This window comes from Mesocricetus auratus, unplaced genomic scaffold (assembly GCF_017639785.1).
Source record: "Mesocricetus auratus isolate SY011 unplaced genomic scaffold, BCM_Maur_2.0 Super-Scaffold_100009, whole genome shotgun sequence".
NCBI classification, from domain to species: Eukaryota; Metazoa; Chordata; class Mammalia; order Rodentia; family Cricetidae; genus Mesocricetus; species Mesocricetus auratus.
In genome coordinates this window covers 61,486,815-61,513,829 of record NW_024429193.1, presented here as the reverse complement: position 1 = coordinate 61,513,829, position 27,015 = coordinate 61,486,815, and the positions used below count along the sequence as shown (strand labels likewise).

Below are 27,015 nucleotides of genomic sequence, written 5' to 3'. Positions count from 1 at the left end.
GAGGTAGACTTTGATGATCCCCAGGGAAGACCTCACTATCCTTGGGGAGTGGATGGGGGGGGTAGGTCGGTGGGGGGGGCATTGGAGGATGGGAGGGAGGATGGGGGGGCTGATATGTAAAATAAGATTGCTTCTAAAATAAAAAAAGAAATCTTATTGCTGTTTCTAATGCACTGAATAAGTATGTCAGATTGTTTTATCTGAGTACCCAACAGCATCCTGAACCAAACACACAAATGTCTGCCGACATTGTCAACCAGCAGAATGAGGCTGTTTTCTGCTCCATCAAGACAGCAAGAACCACACTACTTTTGTTTTTTGCGAGAAAGCAAAATATCCTAAATCTGTTTAGAAACTATGTAAATTATCAACAAATTAAAAAAAATTGATCTGTGCTACACCAGGCTGAGCTAGGTATAGAAGAACCTTATAACTCGAAACAAGGGCCTGTATTACAAGTGAAGCAAAACCCAAAGCCATCACCCACGCTCATTTCTTCCCAAGTGATGGTTTAGAGAGTGCGGTTCCATTTGGGAAAATTACTACCACACCAAAATCTTAATCTGGTGTCGGAGGCGTGCAGACCACGGGGCTTGCTAGCTGGGTCTGCGGGCCTGTCACGACGTAATTTGCATGCAAATTAGCTTGAGCGAGAAAGGAAAATCTATACTCTAAATATTGTTTTTCTCCAAGTCACCTTATTTTCTGCACTCCTACTGTGGTTCCGTCCACACAGTCTAAGTAAGGCCTGGAGAGCATGAAGTAGAAATGACCAGTTAAAAAAAAAAAAAAAAAAAAGACTGTCCTGGCAAAGCCCAGCGGACTCCAGGCTGGAGGAGATTCCCGCCGCCCTCCCTGCCCCGCGGCGGGGGCCTCCCGAGTGCGGGGTCCGCGGAGCAGCGCTGGGCGGACGCCAGGGATACCGCCACGCACCGCTGGCCTCGAGCAGCGCCCCGCACCGCCGGCTCATCAGACGCCCTCTTTTTCCCTGAAAACTTTCTAGACGGTAGGAACTATTTTCTTCCAATGTAGCCTTCCACCAAACTGGAGGGAAAAGTTACCCGAGGCTGGAGCGGGTCTGGGGTGCAGGGGGCGGGAGGGGGGGGGCGCGAGAGCCGGGTTTGAAAAACCGTGCTCTCTCTATTCCGAGAAGAGCCAGAGTTATGATTATTGTGTTAATTGTTAAATGTTCACGTTGATGCTGAACACTTAGGATACGTTAAAAAAAAAAATCGATGGAGGGTAGATTCCGTTAGACAAATGGTTGTCTTCAGACTTGCTGGTCTCAGGTTCTCAAGCCCTGCCTCCAAGTCCTTAGTTTTCACCGATTGGGAAAGCCCAGTCTCCAAAGAATGGATTCTTCAATCCTTAAGACAAATGTCATATCTACACGCTGCCCTTTTCAGGCATTGCTAAATTGTCTCCATATTGTGGGTGGGTTCACCTGCAGAAATATTTAATGATTAAGAAACTCCATTGGACCTGCGTTTGTCAAAATGGGTGGAAAATCAGCTTTAGGGGTGTTAGGAAGAGAGGGAGGAGAGAGATAAAAGAAAGATTACATATTTAGATCAGTGCTTTTTCATGAAACCTGAATCGAGAAATCATGAAAATATGGAGAGTGCTGTATGAAATCAAGATGGAGAATACAATAATAACAATATTTTTTTTTTGCAGTGCTGACCTTGAACCAAGGTTCTTACACATTCCAGGCAGGTGCCCAACGACTGAACTATAGCCCTAGCCCTAGGATGTATGTCTGACTATGCATTGGTGCTTGGAGAAAAAAAAAAAAAAAGAAGTCTGAAAACCACCACGGTACACAGTGCACTTAATATTTTTAGGATGCTTAGATTTGAAATGTATGAAAAGGCATCTAATTTATTTCTCTGCTTAGACAGTGTTTCATTTTAAGAATAGTACCGATTTAATTATCTTTCTTATCATCTTCCCATCTCAGCATTTGCTCTGAATATTGTGTGAATAATCTCTTTCTCTGAAACCATTATTTCAGTTAGGAAGGCTATAAATTGAAATAGGAAGGCATTTCTTCCAAGCTCCCCACTTCTCTATAGCTTTTCTTCTGTCCCTTGAACAATGGACATATTCCACACACATTGTAAATGTGGCCAAATCCTGTGCTCCCTCTCCACCCAAGTAGTCTCAGAGAAGCCTGGACTGCTGGGATATCATGGGATCAAATACCCTGTGAATTAATTATTATTATTTAGTTTCATTTTAGTTTGCTATTTTGAGACAAGGTCTCAAGTAGCTCAGGCTAGTCTCAAACTTGCTATGCAGCCAAAGATAGCTTTGAACTCCTGATTCTTGTGTCTGCCTCCTGAGTAGTGGGATTACAGGTGTGTACCACCATCCTTGTTTATGGATGCTGGGACTTGAACCCAGGGTTTTCTGTATGCTAAGCTGTATCTCTACCCCCATTATTTTATAATTTATTTTTATTTTATGTGCATTAGTGTTTTGCCTGCATGTATGTCTGTGTGAGGGCGTTGGGTCCCCTAGAACTGAAGTTTCCAACAGTTTTGAGCTGCCATGTGGGTGCTGGAATTGGAACCCCTGTCCTCTGCAAGAGCAGACAGTGCTCTTAGCTGCTGAGCCATCTCTCCAACTCCTCTACTCCCATTTTTTAGATGTATTTTATTTTATGCATGTGTTTTGCCGGCACTGGTATGGGTGTGTGCGCACACACAGACAGACAGACAGACACACACACACACACACACACACACACACACACACACACACACACAAAATGCTTGGTGCTCAGGAACATCAGAAGACAGGGTTGAATCCCATGGAACTCTTTACAGACAGTTGTGAGTTGTCATGTGGGTGTTGGGAGTTGAACCAGAGTCCTCTGGAAGAACAATCAGTGCTTTTAACCCTTGAGCCATCTCTCCAGCCCCTCTGCTCCTATTTTTTTTTTGTTTTTGTTTTTTTTCGAGACAGGGTTTCTCTGTATTGTTTCGGAGGTTATCGGTCCAGCCTGGCCTCAAACTCACAGAGATCCGCCTGCCTCTGCCTCCCGAGTGCTGGGATTAAAGGCGTGCGCCACCACCGCCCGGCATCTGCTCCTATTTTTAAACATCAGTATTTCTCCACTTCATTCCCACTTTGAGGCAGGGTAGGAAAGAAGGAAAAATTAGGGGAATGGGGAAAGAGAAGGGAGGAGCCTCCACTCCGGAACCTAGTTGAAGTCTCTGCAACTGAGAATCAAGAGCACTAGCACAATAAGCAGACTTTGCTGTGAATGTTGCTTACGTAGACACGGTACTTCTTTTATTGAGAGATGCTTCAAACAAAATTAAATGAAACAGGGGCTGGATGTGGCTCAATCAATGAGAGGACTTCTGCTTTTCCAGAGAACTAGAGTTCACTTTCCATCACCGCATCCAACAGCTCACAACCTCCTGTAACTCCAGCTCCCAGGGAACTGTTGCTGTCTTCAGCAGGTACCTGCACATTTGAGGCACACACACAGACCTGCAGACAAACACACACACACAAAGTAAAAATAATAGAAATAAATATTTTAAAAGGATGCTTAAATAGCAGCAAACTATGCTTAGGTGCCAAACAGCTGTGACCAAATATGGGCTTTTCTCCTCTCACAGCTGCAATTTGGGAACCTGCAGTTTTCTAAGAATCTCATAAGAAATTCCAGTTACAGTAAAAAACTAAAGTCCCAACCTCTTTGTGCAACCTTTGTGATCTATGAGGTTTTAAAAAAGATTTATTTAAAAATTATTTTTAGTTATGTATATGTGGGGTGTGCACATGAGTACAGTGACCTTAGAGACCAGCAATATTGAATCCCCTGGAACTGGAGTCACAGGTGGTTGTGAGGAACCCTATATGGGTTCTGGGAATTGAACCCGGATCTTCTGCAAGAGTAGTATGTGCTCTTAACTGCTAAGCCATCTTTCCAGCTCATGGCCTATGGATTTAACTTATCAGACTGCAATCCTATTCAGCTTACCTCAGGACCACACTACAGACCTCATTATAAAAAATGATTAAAAAAGAAAGTTTCTTAGTCACCTACTGAGAGGTCACTAAAGTCGTATGTATGAGTGCTGCTGAGACACTTAAGCACCATTCTTTCTTATGAAGCCCATGCCCATGGTTCCGTGTGTACCAGCCTTTCTCTGAGCACCTTTCTTTTTTTTAAATAATTTATCTAACTTTATTTTATGTGCATGAAGGTATCAGATCCCCTGGAACTGGAGTTACAGACAGCTGTGAGCCACCGTTCAGGTGCTGGGAATTGAGCCCGGGTCCTCTGGGAGAACAGCCAGTGCTCTGAGCACCTTTCTATCTATTAGTCCCTCTACTCAAATCTGTGCTACGATATCTTCTTAATGAGTCCCCCCTCCCGGGTGGTGACCGGTGTACTTTCCATGGAGACCAGTGACCTGAATTGGATCCTGGAATCCACTCCACAGTGTGATCCCCTGATCTCCATGTGTGCACAATGGCATTGCATGCACACTCAGAACAAGAACTAAATCTCTAGACTCTGTTTTGTACTGGCTTTCACTTAAGCTCTCTTCTGTGGTGCAGTGGCTTCACCTAGTAGAGAGGTCCTGGAAATGAACTCAGTTTTCTTCAGGTAGTGTCGTGAAGATGTGTCTCTGGCTCCTACTGCATGGTTTCTGACACCTTCTAGAATTTCACCCTCCTGGGGCTAGAATGATGGCTCAGCGGTTAAGAGTGGTTAAGGTTAATGGCCTGCTAGTAATATTAAATGTCAATGACAACATAATATTCATAGTCATTTTGGAAGCTAAAATTACTTTCCTATACTCACATTGTATATGCTTTAAGTCCATGAATTTGCTTACTGTCTCCTGGGGAAATCGACCTGGATAAGTTGAAGCAATAAATAGTGGTTTAGGCAGGGTTTGACTTCAGAAGTCTTACTCTCCTGCCTCAGGTTAAACAGACAGATGCGGGTAGGAACTTTCATCTGGTACCTGGTTCTCACTTCAGTTTCCTGTCAGCCACTCATTGAAGATGAAGCCTGAATTTTGCTCACAAATACCCACTCCCTAAAATACAGTTTGACATCTGTGAGAGCACTGGGGACCTCAAAGTCTTAACTTGTTAACTGGCATCTGAAGCATATGGAGCAGACACCAGATGGAAGGGGACAATTTCAGGCAGACACAGAGGGAGGGAACCTGCTCTCAGAACACTGAGTGAAACGTTCAGTGTTGCACCGACATGTGTATGGGCACTTGCGGGCAACGCCAACACATGAGGAGGCTGGAACTGGAGGGTCTTAGGTTCAAGGTCAGCTTGTGCTACATAGCAAGATCCTATCTCAAAAAAATGAAAGAAAAAAAGTGCCTTTGGAGAGAGAAAAAGCAAACTGGTGAATGGATGTAACTGCTTTTACTTCCACTTGTCCAGCACGCTCTCTTGTCACAGGCCGAGGGTGCTCTTCAGTTAGTTGGGAGTCAACCTCAACAATAAATCTTGGAGCTTGAAATATGAGGGTCACAGGGCAGTCACTGGTGTATAAAGGGAAAGATGAGAGGAGGAGAATTCAAGAACAATTAGAAATGTAATGTGAAAACTTTTGCTGTGTTGTTTCCTTTCTGGATGAATGACTTTATCCTTAGTTGGCTTGTGGCGTCCATCTGCCTGGGGAAATGATAATATGTAACAGAGAGGATGCAGGACATTTGTGACACTCAAAATGGGGGTTCAGAGCAAGTCAAGAACTTTGTAATTTAGTGGCTAGTGGTTTGAAAGACTGCCTACATTTTATTTCCTTTAAAAAATTTTTAAATTAAAAAACCCTCTCCAGCTGGGCGGCAGTGGCGCACGCCTTTAATCCCAGCACTCGGGAGGCAGAGGCAGGCGGATCTCTGTGAGTTTGATTCCAGCCTGGTCTACAGAGCGAGTTCCAGGACAGTCTCCAAAGCCACAAAGAAACCCTGTCTCAAAAAAAACTAAACCAAACAAGCAAACAAACAAACAAAAACCCTCTCCAGTTTTGGGGAGTTAAATGCTGAAGACTTAACTCTCTATGTAGCTCAGGCTGGCCTTAACTCAGAGCACCACCCCACAGAGTGGAGAAGTTATGGACTCTTCGAATGCTTGCCAGACCATAAAATCTACTGCCCACTACTGAAAGAGCATGCAAGGAAAGGAGAAGGAGGAAGCCCATGTTTTCTGATCTGAGGATCATGAGCAGGAGAAAGTAACAGAAAAGGAGGAACAGAAGAGGGCTACTTTTAAAACATCGTATCAGTGTGTGCATGGGAGAGTGTGTGTGTGTGTGTGTGTGTGTGTGTGTGTGTGTGTGTGTGTGTGTGTGTGTATTTATGTATGTATGCATGCATGCATGCTGTGGAGGCCAAAGTTGATATTTTTTTTTTTTTTTTTTTTTTTTTTTTAGAGGCAGTGTTTCTCTGTAGCACTGAAGCCTGTCCTGGAACTCACTTTGTAGACCAGGCTGCCCTTGAACTCAGAGAGATTTGCTTGCCTCTGACTCCTGAGTGCTGGGATTAAAGATGTGCACCACCACCACCTGGCCAAAGTTGATACCCTTTATTTTCCACAATTAAATGTGGGGACCTGGGGTTCTTAGAGAAAGCTGGCTAGGCCAATTTAGCAAGCTCTGAGTTTAAGTGGGAGACCCTGCTCTCTGTCCTTGGGTGTCAGACTCAGGTCATCACCATGTTCTTCCCTGCCAAACCATCTCATAGGCCCACAAGCAAAGACTTTCCAGAGCTGGGGAGATAGCTCAGAGAGTGAAGCGCTTGTCTTGGATCCACCATCCACCCATGGCTGAGTGTGGCAGCCTGTTTGTAATTTTAGCATGTTGAGACCCCAAAATTGAACTTAGGTTGTGAGGTTGATGGCAAGTGCCCTTATGTAGTGCTAGTCATCAAATCCAGGCCCTCATAATTCAAGCTAAGAACTAGACTGAGCTACAGTCCCAGACCTAAAATTCAACCTTTATGTCAATGTGTCAGTCAGTAAAAGTAGGATATGCTACATTAGCATGTTAATCTTGGACTCTCCATGGCCTAAGGCAATAAAGGCTTTGTTGTTATTCCAGGAAATTCCAGTATGTTCTGGGTAATTTAGTAGTCCAGCAGTACTTCAGGGGTTGTCTCTTCCACACTGGGGGCTATGGTGGTTTGAATGAGAATGATGCCCATATGTTTGAATGCTTGTAACCTAGTTAGTGGAACGGTTTGAGAAGGACTAGGAGGTGTGACCTGGATGAAGTGTGTCAATGGGGATGGGCTTTGAGGTTTCAAAAACCCATGCCAGGCCCAGTGTCTCATTCTGTCTCTCTGCCTGATGTCTATGGATCAGAATGCGAAGCTCTTAGCTACTGCTATAGCACCATTCCTGTCTGTTTTCCACCATGATGAAACATGGACTAACCCTCTAAAACTGTAAGCAAGCTTCCAATTAAATGCTTCCTTTTATAAGATTTGTCTTGGGGGCTGGAGAGATGGCTCAGTGGTTAAGCTGATCTTCTAAAGGTCCTGAGTTCAATTCCCAGCAACCACAGGGTGGCTCAGAGCCATCTTAATGAGATCTGGTGCCCTCTTCTGGCATGCAGACATACATGCAGGCAGAATACTATACATTAAAAAAAAAAATAGAACAAGCCGGATGTTGGTGGCACACGCCTTTAATCCCAGCACTCAGGAGGCAGAGGCAGGCGGATCTCTGTGAGTTCAAGGCCAGCCTGGTCTACAGAGCGAGTTCCAGGACAGCCTCCAAAGCCACAGAGAAACCCTGTCTCGAAAAATCAAAAAAAAAAAAAATAGAACAGTAACTAAAACAGAGATGTGCCTTCTCACTGATAGGAGGCAAATCAAATTTGTTTGTTTAATGAGACAGGGTCTTGATATAGCCCAAATTAGCCTAAAACTCTCTATGTAGTTCAGGCTGGCCTTGAACCTGTGATCCACTTCCTCACCTCCCTGAACATTGGGATTACAGGAATGTAACAACAGGCCAGTGGTTTTTGGATTAACTTTTTCCTTTATTATTTATTTATTCTGGGTTTTTGAGACAGGGTTTCTCTGTTAGCTCTGGCTGTCCTGGAACTCATACTGTAGACAAGGCCAGTCTTGAACTCACAGAGATAGGCCTGTATCTGCCTCCTGAGTGCAGGGATTAAAGGTGTGCGCCACCACTGCCCGGCTTGGATTAATTTTTAAATGATCTGAGCCAGATTCATTCAAATTCATCATTATCTCAGCTTCAAGAGAGATGTTCAAATTTGCTTTCTGTTGCTGTAATGAATATCATGACCAAAAACAACTTGGGAGGCAAAGGTTTATTCCAGATTACACTTCCAGACAACAATCATTAGGGAAGTCAGGGCAGGCACTCAAGGCAGGATCCTGGAGGCAGGAACTGAAGGAGAGACCCCGGAGGAGCACTGCTTACTGGCTTGCCCCCTTGTTCCTCTGTGCTTAGCTTTCCTATACACCCTAGGACCATCTGCCCAGCAGTAGCTTTGCTAACAGTAGATTAAGCCTTCCCATATCAGTCAACAGTCATGACAATTTCCCACAGATATGGCCACAGGCCAGTCTGATCTGGGCACTCCCTGGGTTGAGACTCCCTCTTCTCAGGTGACTCTTGGTTGCATTAGGTTGACCATAAAGAAACTAGTCAGAACAGGTTCCTGAAAATGCAGAGTGGTCTGCATATTTCTTGACTCATAGTCAAGGCATTGGTCATTGGAGTAGGACCAGGCTTTCAAAAGAACCACCATATTTGCAGGGGTGTAGAAATCCTCCTCAATGCCAGAAACAATCAATTCCACTCACTGAAGCAGCTGGGGTCATCCTGGGGTCCTATAGGCTCCTCAACATTACAGATATTAAATAACATCCTTTGTGACAGAGAGTAAAAATAGTGAGAAACCACATGCTAGTAGAATGGTCTTCAGTTCTTATGCTATATGATTATCAAGAAAAATATTGTTTCTCCGGGAGGTCAAGAATGAACTCTCTTATCCAAAGAACCTGGGGATCTTTCCCCAGGGTCAGCAGACCCACGAATGGGCCTCAAGTCTGAAAGTTCTGTAAATGTGTGTTCAAGTGTGCATTTTCCTGGGAAATACAGTCTTTCCCCTTCATCAAGATATTTGAGTGGTTCACAATGCAGAAAAGGTTTAAAAAAAATCACTTTTCCTGGCTAGAAATAGGGTCTCAGCACACTAGAAGAGGAGATCAATGTTGGCCAGGTGATCAGATAGGAAAGAGGTTTGTATTTATGCCATAGCACAACTGCATTTACATAAACTCAGCAACAAGAATTACTTCCTGGACAGAAGACATGAAATCGTTTTCCTTCTATAAAATTATTACAAGTCATGTGTGCACTCCAAGCACTCAGGACACTAAGGCAGGAGGATGACCGTGAGTATTGAGATACTGTTTTCTTTCTTTCTTTTTTTTTTTTTTTTTTTTTTTGGTTTTTCGAGACAGGGTTTCTCTGTGGCTTTGGAGGCTGTCCTGGAACTAGCTCTTGTAGACCAGGCTGGCCTCGAACTCACAGAGATCCGCCTGCCTCTGCCTCCCGAGTGCTGGGATTAAAGGCGTGCGCCACCAATGCCCGGCCATTACTGTTTTCTTTCTTAATATTTAAAAATCTTAAGCTGGATGGTGGTGGCACACACCTTTAGTCCTAGCACTTGGGAGGCTGAGGCAGGAGAATTTCTGTGAGTTCGAGGCCAGCCTGGTCTACAGAGTGAGTTCCAGGACAGCCAGGGCTACACAGAGAAAGCCTGTCTTGAAAAGCCAAAACAACAACAACAAAAAAATTTTCTTTAATCTTGGCTGGCAGATGTTTTCATATTTTATTGCCTTTTGTTTCAGGGAACAAAAAAGGGATTAGAAATGGATTCTTTCGCTGCCATAGGCAATGACTTCCTCTCCTTTCCTACTTTTGCTGTACATCCTCAATAACGAGACCAGTGGAGCATTATATCCTACAACTCCCGAGGCTGAGGCAGAAGGGTCATTCCAAATTCAAGACCAGATCTGTCTGCGTAGAAGACAGCAAGGACTACACAGTGTGATCTTAACTCAAAGAGAGACACAGACAGACAGACAGACAGACAGACAGAGATACACACAGACTACACAGACAGACAGAGACAGGAACACATCCAAAAGAGGGCTGACCTCTATGTGCGCTACAAACCTCTGAACCTTGGTTCTGAAGTATTTCATCTATCTATAATGATTAATCTCCAAATCCTTCAAAAGAATGAGTTGGTAAATTATTTACTTTTCTTGGTTGCTTTCTGGAAATTATTCATGACTATAATTAAATGCAAATATTGCTAAATTGTAAAAAGAATGTAATTTGGAAAAAGATTAGTACATTTTTCTCAGCAGCCCATTATAAATATGAGCCAGTCAGACATCAAATATCTATAAAATAGTCCAATTTACATTTCCATGAAGCTTTGTAACATTAATTAAATTACTAGATAATCACACCTGGTCAACTCCATAGCAACAGCGTAGTTTTGTTTGTGGGTGTCTCTTAAATAATATTAAGATGAAGCTACACTAAGTCATTATCACCTATGAAATCAGGCAGTAATTCACAGTGAAATATTGATGGCTGATGAAGTTGCTCTCGTGAATTTTTTGCAAAATACATTTTGGAGCTAGAGACCTTTCTTTAATTGTGTCTTGCTAAAATCTAATGAAGAATCTCCCTTTCTTTCAAAACCCAATCTTTAAGGGCTTTTCCTCCGCTCCTGTAAGGTGGTAGCAAATGACATCTGCAAATGAAAGCCAGCCCAGCTTCTAAGCTTCTTCTGTGACTGCTCAAACAATCCCCAGTTGCTGTGTACTTCCTGTGACTTCCCTGTGGAGGTCAGCATCCCCATCCTCCTTTCTGTGTACTTCCTGTGACTTCCCTGTGGAGGTCAGCATCCCCATCCTCCTTTCTGTGTACTTCCTGTGACTTCCCTGTAGAGGTCAGCATCCCCATCCTCCTTTCTGTGTACTTCCTGTGACTTCCCTGTGGAGGTCAGCATCCCCATCCTCCTTTCTGTGTACTTCCTGTGACTTCCCTGTAGAGGTCAGCATCCCCATCCTCCTTTCTGTGTACTTCCTGTGACTTCCCTGTGGAGGTCAGCATCCCCATCCTCCTTTCTGTGTACTTCCTGTGACTTCCCTGTGGAGGTCAGCATCCCCATCCTCCTTTCTGTGTACTTCCTGTGACTTCCCTGTGGAGGTCAGCATCCCCATCCTCCTTTCTGATTGTGTGTGCTGACTGCCCTCCCAGACTCGGTGCAGGAAGCTGTCAATCTTTTCAATTCGGGACCTGCTCAGATGGCAAAAGTGTTTGTTCTTTCTGTTTTTCCTGCTACATTTCCCAAAATGAAGTCTCTTTACTTTTCATTTTCTACTACCCTGAGGGTGATAGGGAGGGTAGGGGTCCTCTTCACTCCCAACCACATTTCCCACAGCAACTCCCACTGCTTCACCTCACACTGAACCTCAGATACAAGTTCCTGGGTCTGTGTATTAACAGAAGGACAGCACGAAGGCCACCTCTGCCTTTGTGCCTTTGAAGACTTGTTGGGAGCATTTGATATTTTCCAAGTGACAAGTTGCCTCAATTTTCAACCTGTGGCAGAAACCATAAGGCAAGGAAGCAAACAAGTGTGTCCATTTATGGACAAGAAACTCCTGCTTACTATCTAATTGTGAAAAGCTCCAGTGGGAACTGCCATTAACCTTTAGCCTCCTTTCCTAGAAGCCCAGATTGTAACGTTCAGTGTCTCTAACTTGGCTACTGAAGACTGGGGTAGATGTGTTTGTTTGTTTATTTATTTGTTTGTTTGGGTTTTTTTCTGAGACAGGGTTTCTCTGTGGCTTTGGAGGCTGTCCTGGAACTAGCTCTTATAGACCAGGCTGGCCTCGAACTCACAGATATCCACCTGCCTCTGCCTCCCAAGTGCTGGGATTAAAGGCGTGTGCCACCAACGCCCGGCTAGGGGTAGATGATTTTAGGGGTGTTATTACTAGGGTCTGCTTTCTTCAAAACATCTAGCTGCACTGTTGTCCAGACCTCTTACCAGTGCCTCAGAGGCACTCGTGACTTAATTTCTAAGGATTTGCTCAATGTTGCTTGTTCTCTTGCTTTGTTTCTCATCATTATCAAGATGGTTCAAAAGAGGGACAGACCACAGCTACCATAGAAAACCATGTATTAAGTGATGACACCCAAATGTTCCAGCATTGTCCAAATAAACACAGACATTCCCTCTACCACAGGACTACTCAGACTGCAGAGCTGCAGAGCTTTGTTCTCTTTTACCCAGACTCAAACTCACTGTATGCCGAAGATGATCTTGGACTCTTGATCCTCTGCCTTCACCTCCTAAGTACTGGGATTGTATGTCCTTGCCACGATGTCCAGCTTGTACAGTCCCTTTAGAAGTGCCCTGAAGTAATACTTTGCAGCTTCCTCTGTCTACAAAATACCTTTGCCTGTCAGCTCTCCATAACTGAACTGAGCACCGTGGCATCTACTCCATTCCATAATTGCTTGCTGACCCTTACCTTCTGTTTGCTCATCCATTCCTTCAGAGATGTCTCCTTTTTACATTCAGCATGTTCTTCCATTTTTTAAGACACAGCACCATCATTCATACTATCATGGGTCAGAAGTGTCTCCCAGGGCACAGACTAAATGACAGAAAAAATAAGTTATGGAAAAGTAAACAAAACAAAACTGCAGAACTCTCTCAGCTACAGAGGTCGTTTTACCACTGCCACCCTCCTCCAAGCTACAATCATCCCTCACCAGGATGAATATGGTAATATCCTACTTGGTCTCCCTGTGGTACTCCGCCCAGTTACAGGAGCCCCTCCCACAAACAGAGTGATCTTTAAAAGCAAGAGGTCAGCCGGGAGTTGGTGGCACATGCCTTTAATCCCAGCACTCTGGAGGCAGAGTCAGTCGAGTCTCTGTGAGTTGGAAGCCAACCTGATCTACAGAGTGAGTTCCAGGAGAGCCTCCAAAACAATACAGAGAAACCCTGTCTCGAAAAACCAAAAAAAAAAAAAATAATAATAATAATAAAATAAATAAAAGCAAGAGATCACTTATGGGGTTGACAACCTCCAGTGGTTTGGCTTTCATTAGTACTAAATCCTAAACTTTTTCTTTTCTTTTCAGATTTTTGCCCAGGGCTTTGTCCCTTCTCAGAACCAGTGGAAGAAGAGTGGATGTGATGGGGGAGGGCAGTGAGGGGGAGACGGGAGGGGGTAAGGGAGGAACGGGGAGGAGGGGAAGGGAAGCTGATTGGGCTACAAAAATAACAAAAAATTAATTAATTAAAAACCCCTAACAAATCAACCAAGCAAACAAAAAACAGTCACTTCTTTACCATTCCCTACACTAGCCTGGAATTCCAGCCTGGAATCCTACCCATTGCCATAGCACTTACCAAACCACATACTATTTATTTATATAACACTTGGCAGTTTGCATTTCTAGGAAGCAGATAAATGTCCTGGTTACAAAAGCCATCAATTTCTGCCTGGTCACCTTGAGGCACCCAGTCTCAGAATTTAGTCATTTTGTTATGAGGAAGCAAAGGTCCCAGGGAGAGGCTACTTGTAAATATTCTGACCAACAGTGGTTCATTGTAATAGTAGCAACTTCCAGACATATAGGGAAACGTTTGAGATGACCAAAGCACCAACCACCATTTAAGATGAGAACCATTAGCTTAGACAATCACCTTCCTGAATCATGATTGATAAGAGAATCATAATTTTACACCAGCAAATTTTGGGACTATTTGATATCTACTAATAGCTGGCAGAAGAGTTTATTATGTGTATGTTTCCTATCTCTTCCCTGGTAGAGTATAAACTTCACATATACCTATATACAGGGATTTTGTTGATCTTTTTCTCTGTCTGTCTGTCTGTCTGTCTGTCTGTCTCTCTCTATATATATATATATGTATACATATGTATAATTTTTTTCCGTCAAGACAGGGTCTCTCTATGCAGTTCTGGCTGTCCTGAATTTGCTCTGTACACCAGGATAGCCTTTAACTCACAGAGTTCCTCCTGCCTTTGCCTCCAGAGTGTTGAGATTAAAGGGGTAAACCACCACTGCCTGATGTTTTCTGTAGTTTTATGTTTTAATTAAAAATAATTTATAATTATTTTTATGGTTTTATTTTTAATTATATGTGTGTGTGGGGTGGAGGGTATGCACGTGACGTGAGTGTAGATGCCAATCAGGCCAGAAGAGGTCACCGGATCCGTTGGAGCTGGAGGAATAGACAGTTGTGAGCAGGATGGTGTGCTGGGAATTGAACTCTGACCCTCTTGAAGGGCAGCAACAGCTCTTATCCACCGAGGCATTTCTCTAGTCCTGTATTCCTAGCACCAAGAACAATGCCTGGGACATGAAAAACACAATGAATAGTGAATGAATCAATGGCACATACATGACACACCTTCAGAAAGGTGTGGTAGTGGCTTTTATGGTCAGAAAAACATGGTACAGTTTGCTGAGCTATCTTTCATTGTCTGCAAGTGACTGCCCAGTAGCTTCAAGAATAAATAAAAAAGAGGAAATGTGGCTCCGGATATACCCATCCCAGCACCAAATACCTTTGTTTAGCATTTGATTTGGAGCAAGTGCCAATGTATAGTTAAAGATCATTCTCAAATATCCAAGGGAAATATTAAAATTTTATCATCTCAGGACACAATAAGAGACAAATTTTCTTAGCTACGAGAAGTTAGTTTTTGTGTGAAAAAGTGATTAATCTTGAATGTACTCAATCAATTTGTTTGAAGTAATCAAACAGGGTCATAGAATTTAGGGTTCCTGAATTGGGGATCCCTCTTGAGTCTATTCACAATGGTTTCAAAGCAGCTTCCATCAGAAGAATATAACCTTGATAATCAATCACATGGGTTTTCTCTCCAAAATTCAGAATAGCTTGATGGTAAATTGGTTTTAACAGTATTTCATTTAGCTAGGTGTGATGGTGTATGCCTTTAGTCCTAGCACTAGGGAAGCAGAGGCAGGCCTATCTCTGTTAGAGGCCAATTTGGTCTACATAGACTGTTTCAGGACAGCCAGGGCTCTGTTGGGAGACCCTGTCTCAAAAACCCCAAAATAACAAAACCCAAAGCCAAAAAAGTATTTCATTTAGACAAGGCCGCTGTCAGGGAAGGCTACTGGGACAAGTATGTCTTAAAGAGGAGTGTTATCTTTCCCTTTGTTGCATCGATAGCTGTTAATGCCATTAGGACTCACCATCTTGCTGTGGCATGAAGTTCTCTTGGTTGGGAATAAACCTAGAGTGCAAAGTAGGGAGAGGCCAAATTCCTCTGTAAAGTCTAAAAAAAGTAAATTGGAAAACATTTCCTTTGGGAGTCCCATTTTTCTCTGCAAAATTTGGATACTGCTTGGGAAGCTAATTATTCTTTTCTCCATGAAATCTTTTCTTTATTTATTTATTTGCAGGACCACACAAACTTGATTAGGAAAGAGGCCCGGACGACGGTTAGGATGAGCGATGACGTAGCACATTCTCCAGCCAATCAAAAGAGCACGAGAAGGGGAGGGCGGAAGTGACGAGAGATATCCCTCCGCGGGGCGAGAGGGTCGGTGGGGGGAGTCGGCGTCTCTCTCCCCCGCGCCAGCTCCCGTACACGGAGCCGCATTCCTTGGCCCCCCCACCCCCTCCCTCGGGGCACCCCCGCCCCCCTCGGGAAAAAAAATCCACCCCAATCACTCGAACCCGAGGGAGGCTTCCTTTCACCCTCGGGGAGAGGAGCTTTCAACGGTTCCCTCTTCTCCGTCTCCCCCCGAGCCCCCGTCCCCTCCCCTGCTCCCACCCCCTATTCCCGGCGCCGGGTGCAAGGTCCCTTTAAGGCGACGGCGCCTTCCTCGGGTCAGACTACCGGCGGCGACGACCACGGGAGGTGAGTGAGCGAGCGAGCCCCGGCGCTCCCCACCCCCTTCTCCCGGGGGTTCCGTTATCTTTTCGCTGGGCGAGGCGGTCCGGAGCGAGACAATGAGAGGGGGATGGGGCGCGCGCGGGGGGGTGGGGGAAGGGCCGGGCGCGCGCCCGCGGCCCCCGAGTGGCGGCGGGTCAGCGGCGGCCGTGGGGCGCGGCGCGCGCGCGCGTGTGTGTGTGTGAGAGAGCGCGCGCGAGTCTGAGCGCGCGCCCGGGCCACGGAGCCGCGCGCCCCGGCCGACGGTGGCCGAGGCCTCGGGATGCCCCCTCCGCCCCCTTCCCCCGGCGGTGCCGCGCGCGCTCGCGCCCCCCACGGCCGCGCACCGCCGACGTCCACAGGCACGCCGGGCGCGAGCGCCTCGGAGGAGTGGGCGGCGCGGGCTCGGGCGGCGGTCGCTGGGGATGGGGCGGGCGGGCGCGCGGGGCCGCAGCTGCGGAGTCCGGGGTTCCCGCCGCCCCCACGCGCGGAGGCGTGAGCACTGGTTTTGCGCGGGAGGAGGGAAGCGAGTGACTGCTCTGCCGGTCCCCTGTGTTATGTAATCCCGCTCCGTCTGCGAGGACATCCCAAGCCTCTGCAGCTAGTTGACGAAGTCTCCTCCCTCGGCCCCCAAATTTATGCAAGGATGGCGCCGTGATTTACAAAATGGTATGGGGCAGAATCTTTTCTGGTGATTATGTTCTGCCGCTGTAGACGCCATGTTTAGCCCAAGGACTATTTTCTTTAGATTCCCAACACCTACTGAAAAGGAGTAATGTCATCGAGCCACCTGCTTTCCCTCGTTTCTGCCCGTGCTCTTGGTTCCCCTCCCGGGTTGTGGAATTCTTTCTAACTGTCAGTAACACTGCACGTTTCTCGTCTCACTTATTTTAAGCCTTCAGAAAAAAAGCTGAGAGTCTTTGGGCTTTTCCTTCCCGAGGAGGAAATGGAGATCAAGCTGTAGTATCTTAGAGAGCAGCGCAGAGGGTAGCCCTTTTCTCCACACTTCTCTTCACCACCCTTTGCAGCACAAAACGTCGGGAAAAAAAATGGGGGTTTTAAAGGAATTTCCCCAGGTGAAGGGGGAAGGGAGGAGAGGGCTGCTGCGGGTTCAGCAGTGACTTTCCAGACCCCTTCCTTGTTCTGGAACTAGGAGCTTGGACTATGACTTATTGATTGTAGTCGTTCTTAACTTTAGAGCACATACAAAAAGTATCTCGGAGGTTGTTAAACGTGCAGTTTAAGGACTGTGTATCTGAAAGTTTGTTTTTTTGGAGGTTGGGTGTGGTGGAGGGCCAATATCATTTTTACAATGGGCAACCCTTAACTAAGATAATCGGTATATTAAGAATTATTGATTCTGTGGAAAGGCAACCAAAATATAAACTGATTAGATTCTGCCCATTTTCCTTTATTACGGGGTATATCAAACCAAAATAACAAAACAGAATGGACTTTGAGAGTGAGCATGGCTTAAGAGTTATCACTACTCCCATCTTGAATAGGGGTATACTAGGAAAGCAATTTCTACATTGTGGTTAGCTGATCTCAGGAAATACCCCGCAGACCCTTTCAGGGGAGTTTTGAGGTCCTAACATTTCAGAATTCTAAATAAAGCGTTTTTGTTTCCTCATGACTTTTGCACTGGGGATCCAAAAGTGCTGCTAGGTAAAAGCTAGGCAGTGGCAGCAGACGTGAGAATGCCCTTGATGGAGCACGGGCAGCTACCATGCAACTGGTAGTTAAAGTTCAGCTTTCAAGACTCTAATGAGAATGAAGAGCATGTGTAAAGCATTTATATTGTCTATGGAAGTATTCTTAACAGTTTTCATTAGTATGCATTATAGATGAGCATGTGCTTCATCATGACATTTTTATGCATGTATATGTTCTTTGACTGTATTCATACATCATTACCCTCTTGTCCCTCTCCCACTCATACTAATCCCCTCCCTCTAGCCCCTCTTACCTTCCTATCTTTTTGGCCATGGGGCAGGTGACCTAGTGAATTTAATTAGTGTTGCTTACAGGAACATGTGTGACTTACCATGAAGTGTCTCCTCTTACCCCAGCCGCCATTAACTGACTATAGATCAGGGCGGGGCTTCTGGAGCCCTCTCTCCTTCATGATGGCACATTGGCATGGCCTTGTGCAGGCAGTCACAATTGCTGTGAGTTCAAGAGAGCATGTCTGTCCACAACTCTCACCGTTCTTTCTGCGTCCATGTACAATTGAGCATTCTTCTACAGCCTCTTAGCACTTTGGCCAATGATGAATCTCTGCATAATGAAATGCATGATCAAACTGCAAAAAAGATGCTTCTCTAAAGCTGACATGGCCCTGTGGACATAAACATTCATGTTCACAAGGCTCTTTGATGGGTATGTTGTGTCCATTTAGCAAAATGACAGCTGTAGCTTCCCCTCTAAGATCTATGACTTTCTCAGGTACAAGCTTTTGATGAAACTTAAAATACTGCATGAAAATTTCCTCCTGTGGAGGGGGCTCAAATTCAGTCAGAAAATGGTTGGTTACCCTGTAACATTCACAGCACTATTGTCTGAAGGTAACGCCACCACTGTTTGGAGGTGGGGCTGTTGTCATGCGGAAAAGCTTTTGTGGGATTGAGTTGTAAGTAAGCCTCTCGTTTTATAGAATTGCACTTTTACCTGGAAGAATGAATGATTGACAAACTAGACGTGACACTTCAGTGTTCATTCTGGAAAATGAATGGGGTGCGTTTTTTTGTCAGTACTAGGAAAACAACTGACATTTGTTTCCAGTGATAAAAGAAAATTAGAATTCTAAAAATCTTAACAATTTCAGTTTAACATCTTCCCAGGACTTGACAACTAAAAAAATAATAGCCATAATTAATAACTGTGACTTTAAAAATGTAGTTGAGGGGGTTGGAGAGCTGGCTCAATGGTTAAGAGCACTGGCTGCTCTTCCAGAGGACCTGGTTTCAATTCCCAGTACCCACATGGCAGCTTACAGCTGTCTATAACTCCAGTTCCAAGGGACTCAGCACCCTCCACACAGACATACACATAGGCAAAACACCAATCCACTTCTTTTTTTTGTTTGTTTGTTTTTCGAGACAAGGTTTCTCTGTATTGTTTTGGAGCCTGTCCTGGAACTTGCTCTGTAGACCAGGCTAGCCTCGAACTAGAGATCCGCCTGCCTCTGGCTCCCGAGTGCTGGTATTAAAGGCATGAGTGCCACCATTGCCCAGCTCACTTTTTTTTTTAAGTACATTTAGGGGGTAACTGGAATTTTTTTAATATAGACTACACATTGGAAGGCATTCAGGATTTTTAATTTTATTGGGTAATGGTATAACTATTATCAAGTATAAAGTACTTACTCCTAGGAAATACATAAATAATAGTTGGAACCAATAAGTGGAAATGTCACAGATGTGACTTTAATATGGTTTAGCTGATATTTTGGCCTTTTTATAGCAGTCTATCAAGTTTCCATATTTGGCACAGGCTGAAATATTAAAAATCGCTGTTGTCTAGGTCATAGGTCCACAGTGTTGCTTACATTTGTTAACCTTTTCTACACGTGTGGACTTCCTTTAAAAACTGAAGTGAGTCTTGGTATACTAGAGCACACCTTTAATGCCAGAACTCCAGAGGCACAGGCAGGTGGATCTCTTTGAGTTCAAGGCCAGTCTGTCTACAAATCAGAGTTTCAAACTAGCCAAGGCTACACAGAGAGACCTTGTCTCTAAAAAGAAGGGGAAAAAATGGGGTAGGAGACTACTGAAAGGGACTCCCACACAGCAGGAGCTTCCTACTGGACCGAGATTAGGCACAAATCATATCCAAACATTTATTTTCACAGAAAGATCCTTTATTAACCGCGGAAGAAAGGTTAAAGTGGCTGCTTTCTGACTTGGGCAGACAAACAGCAGGTGTGATTTTTAAGAGGAGGAAAAGGGAGGTCTGTGTGAGAATGGACTAGGATGCAGTAGTAAAGAGAGATAGGGGACAAGGGAGAAGGGGAAGGGGACAGTGGGGAGGGGAGAGGGGTATTTGTCCCAAAGGGACAAAGGACTGCCTCTGGATAGAGAGGAGACAGACATGGCCCATAGGCAAATGGTTTATAAAGGTAAAGGGGAAACCCCATCCATGTTAGGATAAAGTGTTTAATTTTACTTGGGCATGTCAATCAGATGAACTAAAGGGGCTTCTGATTGCTGAACTTTAGTAGTCAGCCTCAGGAGAAAGAATAATAATAAGGGAATAGACTGGTGGCTAGCTTTAAAAATGTAATTTAATGGTTTTTAGCAAGCAGAGGGAAATGGAGAAGGGCAAGAGCTACATACTTCAGGGACCAGTGTCCCTTCAACTACCATTATCTTTTTGGCTAGTAATAATTTTGGTTAAGTTTTTTAAGTTAACCTAATGCTAAAAGCAGTTATCATGAGGCTTATATATACACATTTCTCAGACACTAAAAAATAATCAAGAGGGCTGGAGAGATGGCTCAGAGGTTAAGAGCACTTGCTGCTCTTCAGAGGTTCTGAGTTCGATTCCCAGCAACCACATGGTGGCTCGCAACCATCTGTAATGAGATCTGGTGCCCTCTTCTGACCTGCAGGAATACATACATGCAGGCTGAACACTGAATACATAATAAATAAATAAAAATAAATCTTTAAAAAAATCAAGAAATAAGAAATAGGGGATTTTTTAAAGAAATGAATCCTAGGCCACCAAAGATATACTGTAAGATAAATAGTCTCCCATTAATCCATATTAACATCTTGGCAAACTAGCTGGTTTCTTCTGTATTTTGCAGTAATTATACTGGTAACAAACACTTCACTCCATTGGCTTTAACAATGTAGCTCACACAGTCCTACCAGCAATACCCAGTCTTAAAATTTATTTATTATGTATAGTGTCTGTCTGCATTTTTGCCTGCACACCAGAAGAGGGCACCAGTTCTCGTTATAGACGGTTGTGAACCACCATGTGGTTGCTGGGAATTGAACTCAAGACCTCTGGAAAGCAAGCAGTGCTCTTAACCTCTGAGCCATCTCTCCAGCCCTAGTAATAACTAGTCTTATCTTTAGCATTCATCCTTCCATCCATGGTAGAGCATTTGCCTAGCATGTGCCAAGTCCTCATTTCAATGTTCAGCATGCTGTAACTTGTATTTTGGTAGGTTCTTTTTACTTCTGCATTAAAAAACATCTTTTGATTGTACATCTGTGAGAGCAGATGCAGGTACTTCTGTATGTGTGTAAAGGCCAGAACAAAGTGTTGGATGTCCTCTTCTATCACTCTCCCCAAACCTGAAGCTAGCATCTCTGCTAGGCTGGAAAGCCACCGAGCCCACAGATACTTCTCTTCCCATTGCCAGCAAAGCTGGGGCCACAGGTACTCTGCACAGCTTGCCCAGCTTGTCATGTTGAGTGCTAGGATTTCAACTATGGTCCTCAAGATTTCAGGACAACGACTCAACTGCTGAGCCACCTCTCCAGCCCGCACCCTTGTACTATTTCCCACTGTACATTGATTACATAGAAAGCACTGACTGGCTGAGTTATGTCCACCTTCCAAACAGCATGCTTTTTTTTTTTTTTTTTTTTTTTTTTTGGTTTTTCGAGACAGGGTTTCTCTGTATTGTTTTGGAGGCTGTCCTGGAACTCGCTTTGTAGACCAGGCTGTCCTGGAACTCGCTTTGTAGACCAGGCTGGCCTCGAACTCACAGAGATCCGCCTGCCTCTGCCTCCGAGTGCTGGGATTAAAGGCGTGCGCCACCAACGCCCGGCTACAGCATGCTTTTTTTAAAGATCTTACGCACCATGGAATCTCCCAATCTCTCCCCACTTCCTCTCTCACTCTTTCTCTTTCCAGGACAGCCTTGAACTCAAGTCAATCCTTCTGCCTCAGCCATTCATTGGGATTACTAGCATGCACTAGATTTTTTTCTACAAATTATTTATTTTTATCTTCTGTGCATTGTTTTGCCTGCATGTTTGTCTGCGAGGGTGTCAGATCTTGGGCTACAGACGACACGTATTAGCTATGTGAGGGCTGGAAATTGAACCTGGGTCCTCTGGAAGAACAGCCAGTGCTCTTAACCATTGAGCCACCTCTCCAACCCCCTCAACTACATTTTTAAAGTCACAGTTATTAATTATGGCTATTTTTTTTTTAATTGTCAAGTCCTGGGAAGATGTTAAACTGAAATTGTTAAGATTTTTAGAATTCTAGCCAGGCGTTGGTGGCGCACGCCTTTAATCCCAGCACTCGGAGGCAGAGGCAGGCGGATCTCTGTGAGTTCAAGGCCAGCCTGGTCTACAGAGTGAGTTCCAGGACAGCCTCTAAAACAATACAGAGAAACCCTGTCTCGAAAAACAAAAAACAAAAAAAAAGATTTTTAGAATTCTAATTTTCTTTTATCACTGGAAACAAATGTCAGTTCCCTCTATGCTGACTCCCAAGTAAAACATTGATGTAGAAAGGTTTTAAATGTAAGTGGAATGATAGTTTAGATATATTTGTATGTATGTATGTATGTATGTATGTATGTATGTATGTATGTATGTATGATCTCCCCAACAGGCTTTTTCTGTGTAGCCCTGAATGCACTGTAGATGAGACTGGCCATGAACTCAGAAACCCACTTGCCTCTGCCTCCCAAACGCTGGGATTAGAGGCATGGGCCACTGTAATGTGTAGTCTTCCCGCCAGCCGCCTGGGTCCTGCAGCTGTCTCAGCCCTCAAATAACACACTAAACACTATTAATTATGAAGCTGTTGACTGTTTGCTTGGTTTCTTGTTGACTAGCTCTGACTTAATTATTAACCCATAACTGCTAATTGGAGTATTTCCACATGGTCTTCTCTTACGGAGAAAGGGTCTGGATCTATTCCTCCTCTGGTGTCCTACATCGTTTTTGACTGTGCCTCTGTTTCCCAGAATCCTCCTTGACTCCTAGTCTCACCTATCTTGCTTCCTTATAGCCAACAGTGCTTTATTTAATCAACCAATAAGACAACATATACACAGAAGTACTTCCCCCATCATCTCCTCTTTTCTGTCTAAATAAAAAGACTTTAACATAGTCAAATTATATATAACAGAACAGTTATCAAGTAAGAACTATAGTTATAATATTTAGTCCATTAACATTTATTAAGATTTAAAGAAAGTATTTTATCATCTATCCTATCTTTGTGAGTCTAAAGTTTTATATATATATATATATCTTTTTATCATAACTAAGGAAAACTATAACTGTCTTCAACTCCATCAAAGGCCACAGAAGGATAATATATAAACACTAGTATTGACAGAGACATCTTGCTACCTGGACAGTCACCCGAAGTTCCTCTGTAACATTGGGGCATCCATCTTCAGCCCATAGGCCACAATGTGTTCAGAAGACTTCTCAGCAAAGCAGGAAATTTAAACTGTCCATCTGCATTGGCAATCTATCATTATTATTATTATTATTATTTTTTTGGTTTTTCGAGACAGGGTTTCTCTGTGGCTTTGGAGGCTGTCCTGGAACTCACTTTGTAGACCAGGCTGGCCTTGAACTCACAGAGATCCTCCTGCCTCTGCCTCCCGAGTGCTGGGATTAAAGGCATGCACCACCAACGCCCGGCCTGTCATTAATTTTTTCTGTGTCCTGCAGAAAGTCTCGTAGACTCATGAAGCAGGAACCCTGAAGGACTGTTTGAGTTCAGCAGTCACTTTCCTGAGGGTCCTGCATGTCCAGTTTATACAGCAACAGTCAAGCAGTCCAGTCAAGAGCATTCTTGCCCTAATGGCTAATCTTGCCATGTTGAAAGCAAATTCCATGTCTGCCAGGAGCAGACATTTCTCATTGTCAAGAAAAACCCTAAACCATTTTAAATGCCATTTTCTGAAGGTCTTTGAAAGGTTTGAAGACTATCTCAAATATATCTCTGTATCTAGAAAACCTAACTAACCTAACTATAAATTTTGACTATTATAAGTAACTATCTATAGTCTGTATTTAATTATGCATTATGTTTTAAAAGATCAGTATAAGCACAATACTTAATCAAGAGCAGAAATATACACATCACAAAATTGACCTGGAATTTGTATCAATAAATGAAAAACCATACCAATACAAAGTATCATTTCCATACCATAATACCCCTTTTACCTTTAAAAAGAAATTGGTTGTGATCATTAACCAATTATAAGCAACCCCATTCAAATGAAAACAAAAGATTTATAAACAATATTTGGGAATTTGGACGCTGCTCATTCCAAACTGCTTCCTGCTGATAGGGGGTCCATAACATGGGGATCATGACAAAACACAGAAACCTGTATTAAGTCCTTGTTTTCGTGGTCTGTAAGGCTGCATCATCTTAGCTGTCCACTACTTCGGGCGGGGGGGGGGGAGGTCTTGGTTCATCAAACCACAGAAACCTGGAAGGAATCCACAGATTTCCGTTTTCTGTTGAAACAGAAATAAAATATCTTTTCCAAAGTAACATATCCTTACACTTAAATTTTGAAGTCAAGGCATTTTCAAATGTAAGTTGGATTAATTCAGCAGCAGCCATAATCAAGTGTATTTTGGTAGTTGTTGCTCCTTCTTTAGCAATTGAACAACGGAACAACAATACAATAGCATATAGTATCCAGACTTCCTGTGTATTTTCCATCCTTAGTGGCATTTCTATTACTCTATTTCTTTTACTTTTATTTATTTATTTTTTTCCTCTGAGACAGGGTTTCTCTGTGGAGATCCACCTGCCTCTGCCTCTGCAGTGCTGGGATTAAAGGCGTGCGCCACCACAGTCCAGCTTCTCTATTTCTTTTACCACGATCATGTTTCTTTTTCTCTCTCAAACCTATGTATACTTTTAAACGCATTGTAAACCTTTTAGAGGCTTTACTTTATCTGAATCTGACTTTATTGTAAATCTTTGTTTTTCTGGCCACATGTTTTTTATCTGCTAAACAACATTGCTAAAGTTAAAACAGAAGCAGAAGCAGCTGCTGCCTTCCCAACATGGCGGGTGCAAGTGTGCCACCAGCATTGGGAGCTGTGCTCACTGCCTTAGTCTGTGCTGGCTTGGAGATGTCACTGCCAGTGCCAGCTGCTGTGCACACCATTCAATTGTTGGCAGGGCCTCTTAAAAGAGCCTTGCAGGTTTTTGGGGGGGTTTTATTGTTTTTGTTTTTGTTGTTGTTGTTTTGCTGCTTATACCAAGTCAGGAAGACTCCCTTAAGGGAGCCATGTGAGTCTACTTGTCTCTAGCAAAACAGAGCCCACCTGAGAAAAGTGCTGCTACTAAGAAGCCATGATTCTCTCTGCTCTTTTGTTTCTAAAATCCCTGTTAAGCTTTTGTCATTCCACGTGGAAATTCGTGATCCCACTCTTGACACCATATGTAACATATAGTCTTCCTGCTAGCCGCCTGGGTCCCGCAGCCCCCAAATAACACGTGAAACACTATAGTTTGCTTGGTTTCTTGTTGCCTATCTCTGGCTTAATTATTAACCCATAACTGCTAATCTGATTATTTCCACATGGTCTTCTCTTACCAGAGAAAGGGTCTGGACCTCTTCCTCCTCTGGTGTCCTACATCATTTTTGACTGTGCCTCTGTTTCCCAGAATCCTCCTCGACCCCTAGGCCTACCTATCTTGCTTCCCTATTGGCCAACAGTGCTTTATTTAATCAGCCAATAAGACAGCATATACACACAGAAGGATTTCCCCCATCAGGCCACCACTGCCTGGCAATATATGTACTTTTTGGTTTGGTTTGGTTTGGTTTTTCGAGACAGGGTTTCTCTGTGGCTTTGGAGGTTGTCCTGGAACAGCTAGTTTTTGTAGACCAGGCTGGCCTCGCACTCAAAAAGATCCGCCTGCCTCTGCCTCCCGAGTACTGGGATTAAAGACATGTGCCACCACCAACTCCTGACTATATATGTACATTTTTAATGCTACATATTTGATAACACTTTCTTTTTAAATAAAAGATAGTGCCTTTAATTCCAGCATTCGTGATGTAGAGTCAGGTGCAACTCTGAATTCAAGGCTAGCTTGGTTAGTCTGATATAGTGAGTTGTAAGACAGCAACCAGAACTGTGTGAAGAGGAAGAGGCCTTCTCTAAAAACAAGCCAACAGAAACAGTACAAAAGTATATACCATGGATCACGGAAGGGAATGCTTATCTTTTGAGTGTCTTTATTAAATACAACAGTTTTTCATATTGCTGAAATTTTTTTTGGTGTGGATATGCTTGTTTGTATATGCATGTGTGTGAAGGACAACCTTAGCTGTTTCTCCATCTCCATCTGTGTATGTGTGTAGGTATATGCACATGAGTGCAGGTACCCACAGAGCGAGGGAGTTAGAGTTAGTTGTGAGCCACCTGCCATGGGTACTGAAAACTGAGTGCTCTTGTGGCAGTGTTCTGCATTCTTAACCCTGACTGCTTCACCAGCCCCATCTGCCTTGAATCTCACTGGTTTAGGATTCACACCCTCAAGGCTAGACCCTCGAGGCTAGGTTTACAGGGATTCCATTGTTTCCCCTCCCCACTGCTGACCTCCTTCCTTAGTTACCAACCCAGTCCTGAAGATGAACTGGGATGCTCCAGCAGGGATGCTAATTTTAAAGCTCAGCAAGTATTTGATTTAGGTTGGTACCTTCTACAGTCTCTCTTTTCCCCTAAACGATACCCATGCTGAAGTGAAAGAGTGGTCAGACACTGAGATGCCATTCTAGGTCAGAATCAAGGACTGTACTGCATGTTTGAAAATCTTGGACTCACTGTCTTTCCAGATACCTTTTGGGGATTAAATATAATAAAATATGCTTTCAGTCAGCAGTTACTGCTAACTGGATTGAACAGCTTACTCATCAATTCTATGTTTCTTCTACATAAGAAAAGAAGGAAGGAAATTGCTTTTTGATAACTTGAATTTTCTTTTTTTTTTTTTTGTTTTTTTTGTTTTTTTGTTTTTCCAG

The 27,015-nt window shown here is 43.8% G+C and overlaps 1 protein-coding gene and 2 long non-coding RNA genes across 5 annotated transcripts in view; 2 read left to right on the top strand and 1 right to left on the bottom strand.

The window, feature by feature from the left end:
• The first annotated feature begins 574 nt into the window (after nucleotides 1-574).
• Nucleotides 575-13,283, top strand: LOC121142411. Its single transcript, XR_005879429.1, has 3 exons — nucleotides 575-1,006; nucleotides 1,678-1,818; nucleotides 13,222-13,283. It is a non-coding gene; the product is annotated as an uncharacterized LOC121142411 (long non-coding RNA).
• LOC106022344 lies at nucleotides 3,275-15,707 on the bottom strand. Its single transcript, XR_001197342.3, has 3 exons — nucleotides 15,334-15,707; nucleotides 12,603-12,728; nucleotides 3,275-3,504 (listed from the first exon to the last, which is right to left on the bottom strand). It is a non-coding gene; the product is annotated as an uncharacterized LOC106022344 (long non-coding RNA).
• An 87-nt stretch (nucleotides 15,708-15,794) lies between these two features.
• The window catches only part of Pogz (pogo transposable element derived with ZNF domain), a 45,920-nt gene continuing 34,699 nt past the window's right edge, over nucleotides 15,795-27,015 (top strand). For 2 of the 3 annotated variants that reach the window (XM_005084302.4, XM_005084301.4), the window contains exon 1: nucleotides 15,795-16,004. The gene's annotated coding sequence lies outside the window, so the exon portion shown is untranslated. Of the gene's footprint in view, nucleotides 16,005-16,530; nucleotides 16,686-27,015 lie in introns of those variants that run through there. The other variant, XM_013123809.3, reaches the window with a different exon arrangement.